Source organism: Lagenorhynchus albirostris, chromosome 20 (assembly GCF_949774975.1).
Source record: "Lagenorhynchus albirostris chromosome 20, mLagAlb1.1, whole genome shotgun sequence".
NCBI lineage: Eukaryota > Metazoa > Chordata > Mammalia > Artiodactyla > Delphinidae > Lagenorhynchus > Lagenorhynchus albirostris.
The window spans coordinates 38,070,916-38,084,313 of record NC_083114.1 but is presented as its reverse complement, the minus strand read 5'-3'; the positions used below and the strand labels follow the sequence as shown (position 1 = coordinate 38,084,313).

The following is a 13,398-nucleotide window of genomic DNA, read 5'->3' as shown; positions in this document are numbered from 1 at the left end:
AACTACTGAGCCTGCGCGTCTGGAGCCTGTGCTCCGCAACAAGAGAGGCCACGACAGTGAGAGGCCCGTGCACCGAGATGAAGAGTGGCACCCGCTCGCCGCAACTAGAGAAAGCCCTCGCACAGAAACGAAGACCAAACACAGCCGAAAATAAATAAATAAATAATTTTTTAAAAAAATGCATTACTGGAATCCCACTTCCAAGTATATATCCAAAAGGACTGAAAGCAATATCTCAAAGAGATACATGTATTCCCATGCTCAGAGCAGCATTATTCGTAATAGCTAAAAGGTGGAAGCAACCTAAGTGTCCGTTGATGGAAGAAGGGATCAACAAAATGTGCTACAATGTAATACTGTTCAGCCTTAAGGGAGGAAATGTATCAACCTCGAGGACATATGCTAAGTGAAACGAGCCAATCACAAAGAGACACATACTGTGTGATTCCACTTACAGAAGGTATCTAGAGCACTCAAATTCATAGACAGAAAGTAGAATGGTGGTTGCCAGGGGCAGGGGTGAGGGGAAAGTAGAGTTGTTCAATGGATATAAAGTTTCAGTTTTGCAAGATGAGTAAGTTCTAGAGATTTGTTACACAACCATGTGACTATACTTAACACTACTGAACTATACACTTAAAAATGGTTGATGGTAATTTTTTTTAACCAGTTTTTTAAAAAGTATTTTAATGTGTCACTGGGTGTCAGGAGACCTGAGTTCTGCTAGAGGCTCCAATGCTGACTTGTGCGACCTTCGGCAAGGCACTCTCTGGAACTCAGGTCGTCGTCTGCAAAATGGGACGGTAGAAGAGAGAATACTGAAAACACCAACCTCAGTATGGGGCAGACGGATGTGACAGTGTGTGTGAGCAACGGAAGGCTCTGCAAGTATTAGATGTGGTCATCAACTCAAACTGTGGTCTCTTGTGGTGACTTAAAATTAGATTAAAAAAAAAAAAATCGAAGGTCTGTGTCAAGTACCAGAACCTTACAGACAAGAGCCTGCCCTCAAACTGCTCACTAGTGGAAAAAAACTAGAAAAAAATTTACAGTATAATGTGTCACACGTCAGCCTAACATATGCCAGATTCAAATACATAGCACTTAACTTCCCTATTTAATGGGATGAAGGCTGGGTATACACTACATGTTGTTTGGGTAAATCAAAAGTCTCAAATTAGTTAGAACACAAGTTTAAAGCTTGATAATCTTTTCAAGGTGTTTAGTCTAAAAAAGAAAAAAAAATGTGTGTGTGTATTGCTTAGACTCATTTTTTACTGATATTTTAATTCAACAATTAATTTACTCTATTAATATATTAATTTACTAATTGAATTTAATTAACTTAACTCCCATTTAAAGAAAAGAAGCCCTGGGTAGTTGGAACAAAGAGCACTCCTGCTGGCTGGAATGCAGTCTACAAAGGAAAGCCCACAAGTGCTGGGGTTGGTGGAGATCAACATCCATACTCTGTTGACACAATTACGCCTCCATAACTATTATCCACAGCCAAGCTAGTCTACTATGATTAAGCTTTGTTTCTTTCTCAGTTTTTTAAAACATTTTTTTCCTGAAGTTAATCATTAATTCAAAACAAAAATTTTTTTTTTGGCTTAGTTTTCCACGTCCCTATAATGAATTTATTCTCCACCATCACCAGAAGTGTAAATTTTTCCTCTATTCATTCCATCTGATTTCTTGGAGACGTCCCTTCTGTCCTCCTGCCCCAGTCCTGATCACTCTCAAAGGCCTGCAGCCAGGTTATGTCACCCTGGGATTTCCTTTCATCATCTTGAAGATTCTCTTCATTTCTCACCTCTGTTGAATATCCTGTTTCCAGGATCACGTCTTCCTGTTTCTTGATTTATTCTTGTTTTGGTGTACCACATCCTCCAGACGTTTCCTAAGAAAGGGCACATGGGTAGGAAGTAAAATTTTTTAAGATTTCACGCATCTGAAAATATGCTTACTTTACTGAATTCACAATTTGGCTAATTCATAAAGTTAGAGGTCATAAATAATTCGAAAGCATTCCTCCACCATCTTCCAGCATGGCTGATGGGAAGCATGGTACCATTCTGACGGCTGTTCCTTTGAACGTTAACTTTTTCTCTCAGAATTTTTTAGTAACCTTCCTCTATTTACTCAATGACCTGAAATTTCTGATTTTTTTCCCGTCCATTATGTTGGGCACTCAGTGGGCTTCTCATTCTGGAGATGTAGGCCATTTAGTTTTGACTTGATTTCTTGAATTATTCCTTCAATGCTGCTTTCCCTCCACTTTTCTCTATTTCTCTGTAACTCCTCTTAGTTGAATGTTAATCCTCCTGGGCTACTTCTAGCTTTTAAAAATCTTTTCATGCCAATTTTCCAGGTTATTTTTTGGGGGAGGGCCAGGCTGCGCAGCCTGTGGAATCTTAGTTTCCCAACGAGGGATCGAACCCAGGCCCTTGGCAGTGAAAGTGCAGTCCTAACCACTGGACCGCCAGGGAATTCCCCAGCGTTTTTTTTAAAAACAGGATATTTTCTCAACTTTATCTTCCAACCCTTTGATTGAAGTTATTGGTTATCATATTAAGATCTGTTTCATTCTTTTAATATACATACCCTTCTGTTCTTATTTCTTGGATGTAACATCTCCATATCTAAGAATATTTATCATCCTTTTATAAATTTATTTTTATTTATTTACTTTGGCTGTGCTGGGTCTTCGCTGTGGCACATGGGCTTTTCATTATGGTGTGTGGGCTAAGTTGCGGTATCTGGGATCTTAGTTCCCCGACCAGGGATCGAACCCGGGCCCCCTGCATTGGGAATGTGGAGTCTTAGCCACTGGACCACCAGGGAAGTACCTTTTTTTTTTTTTTTAATATTTATTTTTGGCTGCACCGGGTCTTAGTTGCAGCATGCAAACTCTTAGTTGTGGCATGCATGTGGGATCTAGTTCCCTGACCAGGGATTGAACCCGGGCCCCCTGCATTGGGAGCTCAGAGTCTTAGCCACTGGACCACCAGGGAAGTCCCCTATCATCTTTTTAAGTTATACTTTGTTTTGTTCTGGTCTCTGTGCTGTTTCTGTATCCTCTAAGTTCCTTTGTTCTTGTTTGTTTGTTTGGTCTTTGTCTTTCATGTTAGAGATTTTCTTCAACTACCTGGTAATCTCTGACAGTCCATTCATGTTTAAGACTGAGGCACTAAAGTTTTCTGGAAGCTCTGTGTTCTGAGACAGGGCTTTGCAGTTGGGCATTACTATAGTGAGTTGACTTTCACTTGGGACTCTCAGCTCTTAGTGGGTTGAATAGCGTCCCCCCCAAAAGATATATCCACATCCTAATCCCCATAATCTGTGAATGTGACCTTATTTGGAAAAAGGGTCTTTGCAAATGTAACTAAGTTAAGGATTTTGAGATAAGACCACCCTGGATTATCTGGGTGGGCCCCAAACCCAATAACAAGTGTCTATAAGAGATAACACAGAGGAGAGACAGAGAGAAGAGGAGAAAGTTATGTGAAGATGGAGGCAGATTGGAGTGATGCTGCTACATGCCAAGGAACACCTGGAGCCACCAGAAGCTGGAAAAGGCAAAGAAATGCTCCCTAGAGCCTCCAGAGGGGACGCGGCCCTGCTGACATGTTTTCAGACTTGATTGATTTCAGACTTTTGACTTCCAGAACTGAGAGAGAATAAATTTATTTTGTTTTAAGCTACCAAGATTTTGGTAATTTGTTATAACAGCCCTAGGAGACTAATACAGTGTCTATAGGTATTTCTTCTTGAGCTGGTCAGTTTTCCCAAAGGATCCTCCAATCTACTGACTGTAGGGTAATATCCTGGCTAGGAGAATCTTAGGGCCAAGTGTGACAAGGGGGCCAGGTCGCACCATCTGTTATGTAGGCTTGTTTCAGCTATGCTTAGCATCCCAGAGTTCAGATTCTTTCTAGATTAGATTAACCTTTCTTTCTTTCTTTTTTTTTTTAAATAAATTTATTTATTTCTGGCTACACTGGGTCTTCATTTATGCACGTGGGCTTTCTCTAGTTGTGGCGAGCAGGGGCTACTCTTTGTTGTGGTGCACGGGCTTCTCATTGCGGTGGCTTCTCTTGTTGTGGAGCACCGGCTCTAGGTATGCGGGCTTCAGTAGTTGTGGCACGCGGCCTCAGTAGTTGTGTTGCATGGGCTTAATTGCTCTGCGGCATGTGGGATCTTCCTGGACCAGGGCTCGAACCTGTGTCCTCTGCATTGGTGGATTCTTAACCACTGCGCCACCAGGGAAGTCCCTAGATTAACCTTTCAACAAGGTGTATTAATCGTGTTTTAAAAAACTTTCTGTATTTGACATCTTGGGGCTTTGCTAGCCCTGGACAGACTGGCCCTCCCAACACTAGCCAATTCTTAGAGATAGTAAACCATTCTCCTGCCAGTGCACCTTTTATATATAAACAACCGATCCAAAACCCTTACTCCAACCACCTACTTTATCAGGCTCTCACAATTAGAGTCACTATTCCTCTGCCCTCATCACCCCAGGGCCAGATACCAGACAACTAGAGATAGTCCCTGTGCCCCAATGTCCACTGAAATTATTAAACTAGCCAATCCTAAGCCTGCTTACCCAGCTTCACCTGTTCCTTCCTGTGGAAACCAAAATAAAGGCTGTGGCCAAGTTGTATATCCATACAATGGAATACAACAAAAAGGAATGAACTATTGCTATGTGCAACAATGCTGATGAATCTCAAAAAAAAAAAAAAAACACTGAGCAAAAGAAGCTAGGCACAAAAGAGTATATGCTGCATGATTTATTTATAGAATTCTTTTTTTTTTTAATTTTTTGGCCACGCCGAGCGGCATGTGGGATCTTAGTTCCCTGACCAGGGATCAAACTTGTGCCCCCTGCGTTGGAAGCATGGAGTCTTAACTACTGGACCACCAGGGAAGTCCCTAGAATCCTTTAAAAATGCAAAAGAAAGATGGCAGAAAGCAGACTGTAGTTGTAAGATGGAGGGTTGACTGCAAAGGGGCATAAGCTGTGGTACTGGTAAACTGGTTCTAAAAAAAATTTTTTTTTTTTTTTTGTGGTACGCGGGCCTCTCACTGTTGTGGCCTCTCCTGTTGCGGAGCACAGGCTATGGACACGCAGGCTCAGCGGCCATGGCTCACGGGCCTAGCCGCTCCGCGGCATGTGGGATCTTCCCAGACCGGGGCACGAACCCATGTCCCCTGCATCGGCAGGCGGACTCTCAACCACTGCGCCACCAGGGAAGCCCCCATACTAATTTTTAACACAACCTGACAATGAGTTGAACCAATTTAAAATTCTTGAAAGTACATTTTTTTTGGGGGGGGGTGACAAAAATGTTACATAATAATATTTCAATTTTCATTTAAAATTGAACTACGTTGAGAAGTATGCCAATATTTCAGTGGTGGATATAATTTGGGATTACAGGTGATTTCTGCTTAACTCTTCATGCTTTTCAAACTTCTCCAGTGAGAAGCATGTATTACTTTGATAATTAGAAAAAGAACAAAGGAAGAAAATAAAGGAGGATTGAATAAATGAAAGGAGAAAACGGCTGAGGGTGTTTGGTCTGTCTCCAGACTGTGACAAACACAGAACCGGGCCGGGGTAAGACTAGACAATCTGCTCCACTTCCTTCACATCTCTTGGAGGCCCTCCTAACTCAGGATCCAGGAAGCTTTTATCTCTATATTCTTGCCTTTTTTCTTCTTCTTCTTCCTTCTCTCTATGTCCCCAGTACTGAGTCCCTTTCTGCTTTGGGGTGGGGGGGATACAATGTTTTAAAAAACCACCTATTGGGACTTCCCTGGCAGTCCGGTGGTTAAGACTCCGCGCTTCCAATGCAGGGGGCAAGGATTCGATCCCGTGTCGGGTAACTAAGATCCCACATACCATGCAGCATGCCCCCGGTACCCCAGCCAAAATAAAATCACCTATTTTCAGATAATAGTTTATAGAGGCTTGGTTGTGCCAGGTGCTGCAGGGCCCTTGCCCTTGAGCTTGCAAATCATTCTCCAGACTTTCTCCCTACTCCTTTCCCTTGATTTTTAAAAACTAATTTTTTAAATATATTTTTTGATCAAAAAAGTAATACTTGTTCGCTGAAGAAAACTTGGAACACACAGAGAAGAATAAAAAATGAATATAGGGCTTCCCTGGTGGCGCAGTGGTTGGGGGTCCGCCTGCCGGTGCGGGGGGTGCGGGTTCGTGCCCCGGTCCAGGGAGATCCCACGTGCCGTGGAGCAGCTGGGCCCGTGAGCCGTGGCCGCTGGGCCTGCGCGTCCGGAGCCTGTGCTCCGCAACAGGACGGGCCGCGGCAGCGAGAGGCCCGCATACAGCAAAAAAAAAATAATAATAATAATATAAAAATCATCTGTAATCCTACCACCCAGAGACAGCCATTATTAACATTTGGTTTATACATTCCCAGTCTTTTCCCTATTCATGAATACACAGGTATAATACATGCTTCCCTTCTTTGAACCAAACAGGACATCTATGTGCAATCTGCAAAACTTTTTGAGGTATACCATACAGTCAGTGCAAAAAATGCATAACTCTTAGGTGTACCTCTTGATGAATTTTCCACATAAATACCTACAATATTTTAACTTATTTTCTGTACTTCGCAATCTACTATGAACATCTCCCACACGATTAAATTATCTTCTACAGCATAATTTTTTTTTTGCAGTACGCGGGCCTCTCACTGCTGTGGCCTCTCCTGCCGTGGAGCACAGGCTCCGGACATACAGGCTCAGCGGCCATGGCTCACGGGCCTAGCTAGCCGCTCCGCGGCATGTGGGATCTTCCCAGACCCGGGCACGAACCCATGTCCCCTGCATCGGCAGGCGGACTCTCAACCACTGCGCCACCAGGGAAGCCCTACTGCATAATTTTTAATGGCTAACTACAATTATAGTAGTCCATCATACTAATGTATTGTAACTTATTTAACCAATCCATCACTGTTAGGTATTTGGATTGTTTTCAGTTGTTAACCACTGCAGTAGTTTCCTGTCACTACTGTAACAAATTACTACAATCTTAGTGCTTTGAGCAACACAAATTTATTCTCTTACAGTTCTGAAAGAAGTCTAAAATGGGTCAGCAGAACTGTGTTCCTTCTGGAAGCCCTAAGGCAGAATCTGTTCCTTGCCTCTTCCAGCTTCCAGAGGCTGCCAACATTCCCTGGCTCATGGCTCCACATCACTCAGGCTTTTACCTCTTGTCATCACATCTCCTTTTCTGACTCTTATCCTCCTGTCTCCTTCTAAGGACCTTTGTGACTACACTGGGTCCACCCAGACAATCCAGGATAATCTCCCCATCGCAAAATCCTTAATTTAACCACAGCTGCAAAGTCCCTTTTGCCAGGTAAAGTAACATATTCTTGGGTTCCAGGGATTAGCACATGGACATCTTTTGGGGAACATTATTCAGACCACCATAGCTATGAACAGTCCACTCTCCCACTTCTTTTTCTACCTCTGCTCTTCCTTCTTTTTTCCCTCTCACTTTTAGTGCCTACTAGTTTGTAACCCCATTTCCAGTTCCAAAATCTTTTCCTTTTCTTTCTCTCTTTATAGAATGTTAAGACATAATTTATCCTTGGGAGCTCAGTGACTGTTTCTGATCTATTGACTTCTAACTTCTTCTTTCCCAAGCACCAGCCTTTCTCCCAAATCCCAATCAAGAATGTACAGTTTCTCGGAATTCCCTGGTGGTCCACTGGTTAGGACCCAGAGCTTCCACTGCCGGGGGCCCGGGTTCAATCCCTGGTCAGGGAACTAAGATCCGTTAAGCTGGACGGCCCAGCCAAAAAAAAAAAAAAAAGTACAGTTTCCCTTGATTGTCCCCTTATGACATGAAAGACTAAACGTTTCTAAAACTGGATACACACGACCCCTCCCCTAACCTCTACCCCACCTTCCTGCACCAACTCATGATCTCCGACACATGATCTTGTTTTTAAAATGATTACTCTCAAAAATACTCAAGGCTGGAGACCTAGGACTCACCTTTCATTCTTCTCTCTCCTTTGTCTCTAATCAGCCGCTAAATCCCATCAATTATTTTGTGACTTAGCATTCCTCTAATATTCACCTAATATCTTGGCTGTTGCTAGAGTGTGTAATCAGAGGATTTTCTCCCCATCCAAACCATACTGGTTGTATGGGGGTGGATTATCCTCTCCTCCAGGAAGCCCTCTTTGACTGCCCCTTCCTGGGATACCATCTCCCCCTTCTAGAGAAAAAACCCATAATTAAGTGTCCACTATGTGCTCAGCTTTTCAACCATCTTAAAATTTAATCTTTAAAGTATGGTTTTAATGTTTACAAATGAGGAAACTGAGAAGCTAAGTAACTTATGCAAAGTAACAGAGCTAGTAGATGGCAGAACTTGAACCCCAGCCTGACCAACTCTAATGCCAAGCTTTTTGCCTCTATTCCACATGACCTCCCTGGAGTTAATGCCCATGGTTTAAAACTTGCCTGTTCATTAAAATCACCTGGCAGAGGGACTTCCCTGGCGGTCCAGTGGTTAAGACTTCACCTTCCAGTGCAGGGGGTGTGGGTTTGATCCCTGGTCGGAGAGCTAAGATCCCACGTGCCTTGTGACCAAAAACCCAAAACATAAAACAGAAGCAATATTGTAACAAATTCAATAAAGACTTTAAAAATGGTCCACATCAAAAAAAAACCAAACAAACCCTTAAATAAATAAATAAATAAAATCACCTGGGGGACTGATTCTGAAGCCCCACACCAGAGCTACTAAGATTCTCTGAAGGTGGAGCCCAAAAATCTATTTTTAAAAATTTCTATACTCATCATATGACATATTTTATTATTTATTACTAATTAGTATGCTTAAAATACATGCTTTATTCCACCAACTAGGGGAGGAAGTACTGTCCTATTCATCTTTGTGACCCATCCAGTGCCTTTATAGAACAGGCACTCAAAAATATCTGTTGGTTATTTAAATGCTAAATAAACTATGAGGTATATTGTGAGCTACACTGTAGTAAGAGTTCAGAGGATAATAACAATAATAACAGCTAGCACTTACTGAACCCCCATCATATGCCAGGCCCTCACTGTTCTAAGAAATTTACATGTATTAACTTCTTAGGACTTTGCAATAATCCTACAAGGCAAGATCAGGACACAATTTGCAGGGCCCTTTGTTCAAAAATTATTAAGAATTTCAACATGGTGACAGCAGAGCATTAAACCAAGTGAGGGGCCAGCATTTCTAAGCACCTGTGTGACTGTATAGGTCTCACACCTATAAGCCAACCCTGGCTAAAACTATTATCTCCATTTTACAGATGAGGAAACTGAGACACAAAGATATCAAATAAGCATTCCCAGTATCACACTGTTAGTAAGTGAAGATATAAATGTGCACTACCTTAGTTGTAGAAGGCTTCATTGCAAACTCTATATTTACAAAGTTCTCCAGTCCTTCAAGGTTCAGCTCAAAACCCCCTTGTCTACTAAGTACTCTCACAAGTCAGGAAAAAAATCTCTCCTCCTCCTCTGATATTTTAGCTCCATGACAGCATTTGGTTTGAAACTTTCTTATGGACTTTATCACATCCCCATGTTATACCTGACATAACCTGGGAGGTGGGGGGTACATCTAATAAATTCATGTAGTTGAATGAATGAACAAAGAAACAAATTTGTGCATGACCTGAAGACTGGGAGAGATGAGGAGGGAACCTAGGCAGGGGACAGGCCTAGGATAGTGCTGAGCACTTATGCAGGATGAAATTATATGACCGGCTTGATTGGACCAATGGTACACATGGGCCCTAGTGTGGATAACACTGGAAAAGACGGTGAAGTTAAGTTTTACAAAGCTAGACCATCACTTCTCACGGGACATAAGGACGAGTTGCATGTACCCCTCTGAGGTCAGCCAGCTTTGCTCAGGAGGAAAAGGCATCAGGTCATAGAGTGATTGCTTCTCCTCTCGCAGACAGTCTCCTCACACATAAGCACCATGGGTTAGTGGGGGGACTGAGCTGGAGAATGCCATCTGATCTCATCCATTCACCAATTCATTGTTTAACAGATACTGGTGAACAACTCCCGTCATAAGACACTTGCACCGAGCACTTTCCCAACTCCCATTCATGCTCAGATCACCCAATGGTATGACAGAGATTCTCCCATTTCACAAGACTAAGACGTTAAGTAACTTGCTCAGGATCAGACAGCAAGAAGTGGCAGAGTAAGACTGAAATCCACTTTCTCTCTTTAATTTCAGAATTTGTTCATTGGACATGAATATTCCTGTTATAGAGAATAGCATATTAAAACCCATGGACTCCATACACAGCTCAAGAAATACAACCTGAAGCCCCTGTGTACCTCTCCACATTCACTAAACCACATGGCCTCCAATTCCTCCTACTTGGGAAACACTGCAAATGGCATCACCATCCGGAAATCTAGCAGGCACCAGTGACACCTCCTTCTCCTTCCAATCAATTACCAAGTTCAATACCTATCTCTATTTCCACTATTCCTTCTACCTTTCTCCTTTCTACAAGTATCAGCTCATATCTGGATTATTGCAATGGTCTCCTAACTGGTTTCCTTGCATCTGCTCCTCTCTTTCCAGTCTTAATCTTCACATTGCAACCAAAGACCTTTTAAAAACCTTTGAGTAGCTGCCCTCTGGTCTTAGGATATAGACAAAACCATTGGCATGTGAGGCTCTCACATGGTCTTTCCCTTACTCAACACTCTAGCTTTGCCTCAATCCCTTGTTCCCTGTATTTTGGGTGTGCCGGCTTTCTTGCAGTTTCTTATAATCTCTGAGCTCCCTCCCACCACAGGGCCTTTGCACATGTTTGTTCTTCCCTTCTCCACCTGAATTAACTCTTCCTTTCTCAAGTACGCTTTCCCTGAGCCTCCTGGCTGGGTCATTCTTTGGTATCTCTCACTTTTACAACTTTACATCTGTTTGTGAGATTAATTGATTAAAGTCTTTCTTCCCTAATAGGCCAAGGGCCAAGAACCACTCGCTTCGCTCAAAATACATGCTAAATAGATAATAGCCAATGTATATACAACATATACAAGATGCCAGGCAGTGTTAGCTCTTAACATGTGTCAACTCACTAAGACCTCCTAAAAGTTGTGTATGAGGCAGGTACAATTATTAGCCCCACTTTACATAAAGCAAAGAAAATCACACAAGCTTAGAAGTGACAGAGTTGGGTTATGAACTCAGGCAGTCAGTTTCTGGAATCTGAGTGCTAAGCACTCACATTATCGCGCCCAGTAGCATCTGCTGAATGCATGACAGTGTTGGCTGTTTTTGATAGGGACTACAAAGCACCTATCTTAGCTCAACTAAAAAATCATTTCAGTTGGCTGTGGTAAGGACCTTATGTTTGACTGGAACTTTGCTGCAAAACATTTATCTTCCCAGCATTTTATTCCAGCTACTTTAAAAATCCATTTCCCCTCACTGGTAGTATCATGACTGATGTTGAGCTGATAAAAGGACAGGAGAAACTTGGCTTGGAGTGAAACAGAACTGCGGATCATTTGTAGTATGGGTAATACTCATAAAGACAATACAAAGATTTTGATGGATGTCATCCCAATCTTCATTGATTCCTAATAAAGTTACACACACAGGGCAGTTCTTCATCAGCTGATAGATGAAGCAAAAGGCTGAGATTAAAAGGACTGCTAAGCCACAGGAAATCAAATAGTCACAGGATGGGTAAGGAACGGTGTCCCCACACTTCCAGCTTTAGAACTCCAGATATTTCTGGCAGAGAAAGATCTCGTCTTCCTTTAAGGAATAAAGGTAGCTGGCCAACCTTTCCTAATTCTTTTTTTGTGTGTGCGCTGCGTGGCTTATGGAATATCAGTTCCCCAGCCAGGGGTTGAACCCAGGCCACGGCAGTGAAAGCACGGAATCCTAACCACTAGACCACCAGGAAACTTCCTAACTCTTGGTTGGAACTTCTCAACAAGGACAGAGTTGCTCTTAGGTTTTCCCAGTATGGCTAGAGTAGGGCAATTTTTCCACAAGCTGAAGCTATATGGCAAAGAGCTCTGTAAGCTAGCTGCATCCAATTAACCCTAGATCAATATGGTGAAAATGTAACAATTCTGGAAATTCTTCACCTGGAGCCCCTGTACCAATGTAAGGGGAAGTCAAGAAACTGTACGCACATTTTCTTTATGTTCATTTTGCTAAGAAAATCTTTCATTAGTTTCTTTGAGGGCTTACAACTAAAAAGGCTAAGAACCACGATTCTTTATGCCTGTACACACATTCTTTCTGGTTCACGGTTGCGCCTTTATAAAAGTGCCACGTTCGCAAGATGAAACATTTCTATTCTTTCAAGTACCTAATAGCTATGAATGGGAGTGTAAGAGAAATCCAACTGTCCAAACCACATAAGTTAGACCTTATAACAGCACAGGCCTCAAATTATAAATAGGTCTAAAGTAACTGTATTAGCATTCACCTCCTTGGAGGAGATGCGTGTAAGGCCAAGAGCAGTCAGGAGCGCTTGAGTCCAGTCCCAGTAAGGCCACTAACCGGCTGAGTAACCTTGGACAAGGTGCATACCCTCTCTCGGCTTCAGTTTCCACATCTGCAAATTGGAAGTTGAACCGCATGGTCTTCAAGGTCCTTCCCAGCCGAAAACCTGGTACCAGGTAGGCCTAGCCATTAAAGCAGCTTCCTGTCGGCGCGGGGCAGGGTTTTAACGGTCCCCCCCTCCCCCGCTCGAGCCCGCGAAACCCTCTTCAACACGCCCCTCGGAGTGACTGCGCTTTCCCAACCGCAGCCCGGACACGGCTCCGCCCCTTCCCGGGGGCGTCCCGTCGTGCACTGCGCCGGGCTTCTAAAGCGGTGGGGCACCTCCCGCCTTTCCGAGGCCCCGACCCCAAACTCCTCTCCCCAGTTTTTTAGGGTGCCCTATCCTATCAACGTCTAGTATCTCAGCCAATCAAGCAGGCCCGGAGTCTTACCTTCTGTCCACCCTCCTCCCAGCGCTCAGACGGCCTCAGCTCACGGCCTTTACCAGGCCAATCCAATCAGCGGCAGGCTCTGGCCGGCCTCACCCCAATCTCCCGCCCCTCGGCCAATCCGCGCCCCCATCCCGCTGCCCGCCCAGCCAACCCCGGGCCTTGAAACCAGCGAGCGAATGGGCGCAGGGCGGCCCTTCAACGCTGACCGCCGGGCCAATTGGGGATTCCGCGTGGCCACAGCGGCAGCCAATCGACATGTAGCGCGGTGCCGCCGCGGAGAGGTCCGGCCCGAATATCCCTCCGCCTTCCTCCCTCCCCCTCTCTCCCTCCCTGCGAGCCGCCGTTAACTCACAG

At 43.7% G+C, this 13,398-nt stretch overlaps 1 long non-coding RNA gene across 1 annotated transcript; it reads right to left on the bottom strand.

Annotated features, from left to right (window-relative positions):
• Positions 1–1,617: 1,617 nt before the first annotated feature.
• On the bottom strand, positions 1,618–13,004 carry LOC132511331 (uncharacterized). The gene is made up of 2 exons (XR_009537592.1): positions 12,641–13,004; positions 1,618–1,903 (listed from the first exon to the last, which is right to left on the bottom strand). It is a non-coding gene; the product is annotated as an uncharacterized LOC132511331 (long non-coding RNA).
• Positions 13,005–13,398: the final 394 nt, after the last annotated feature.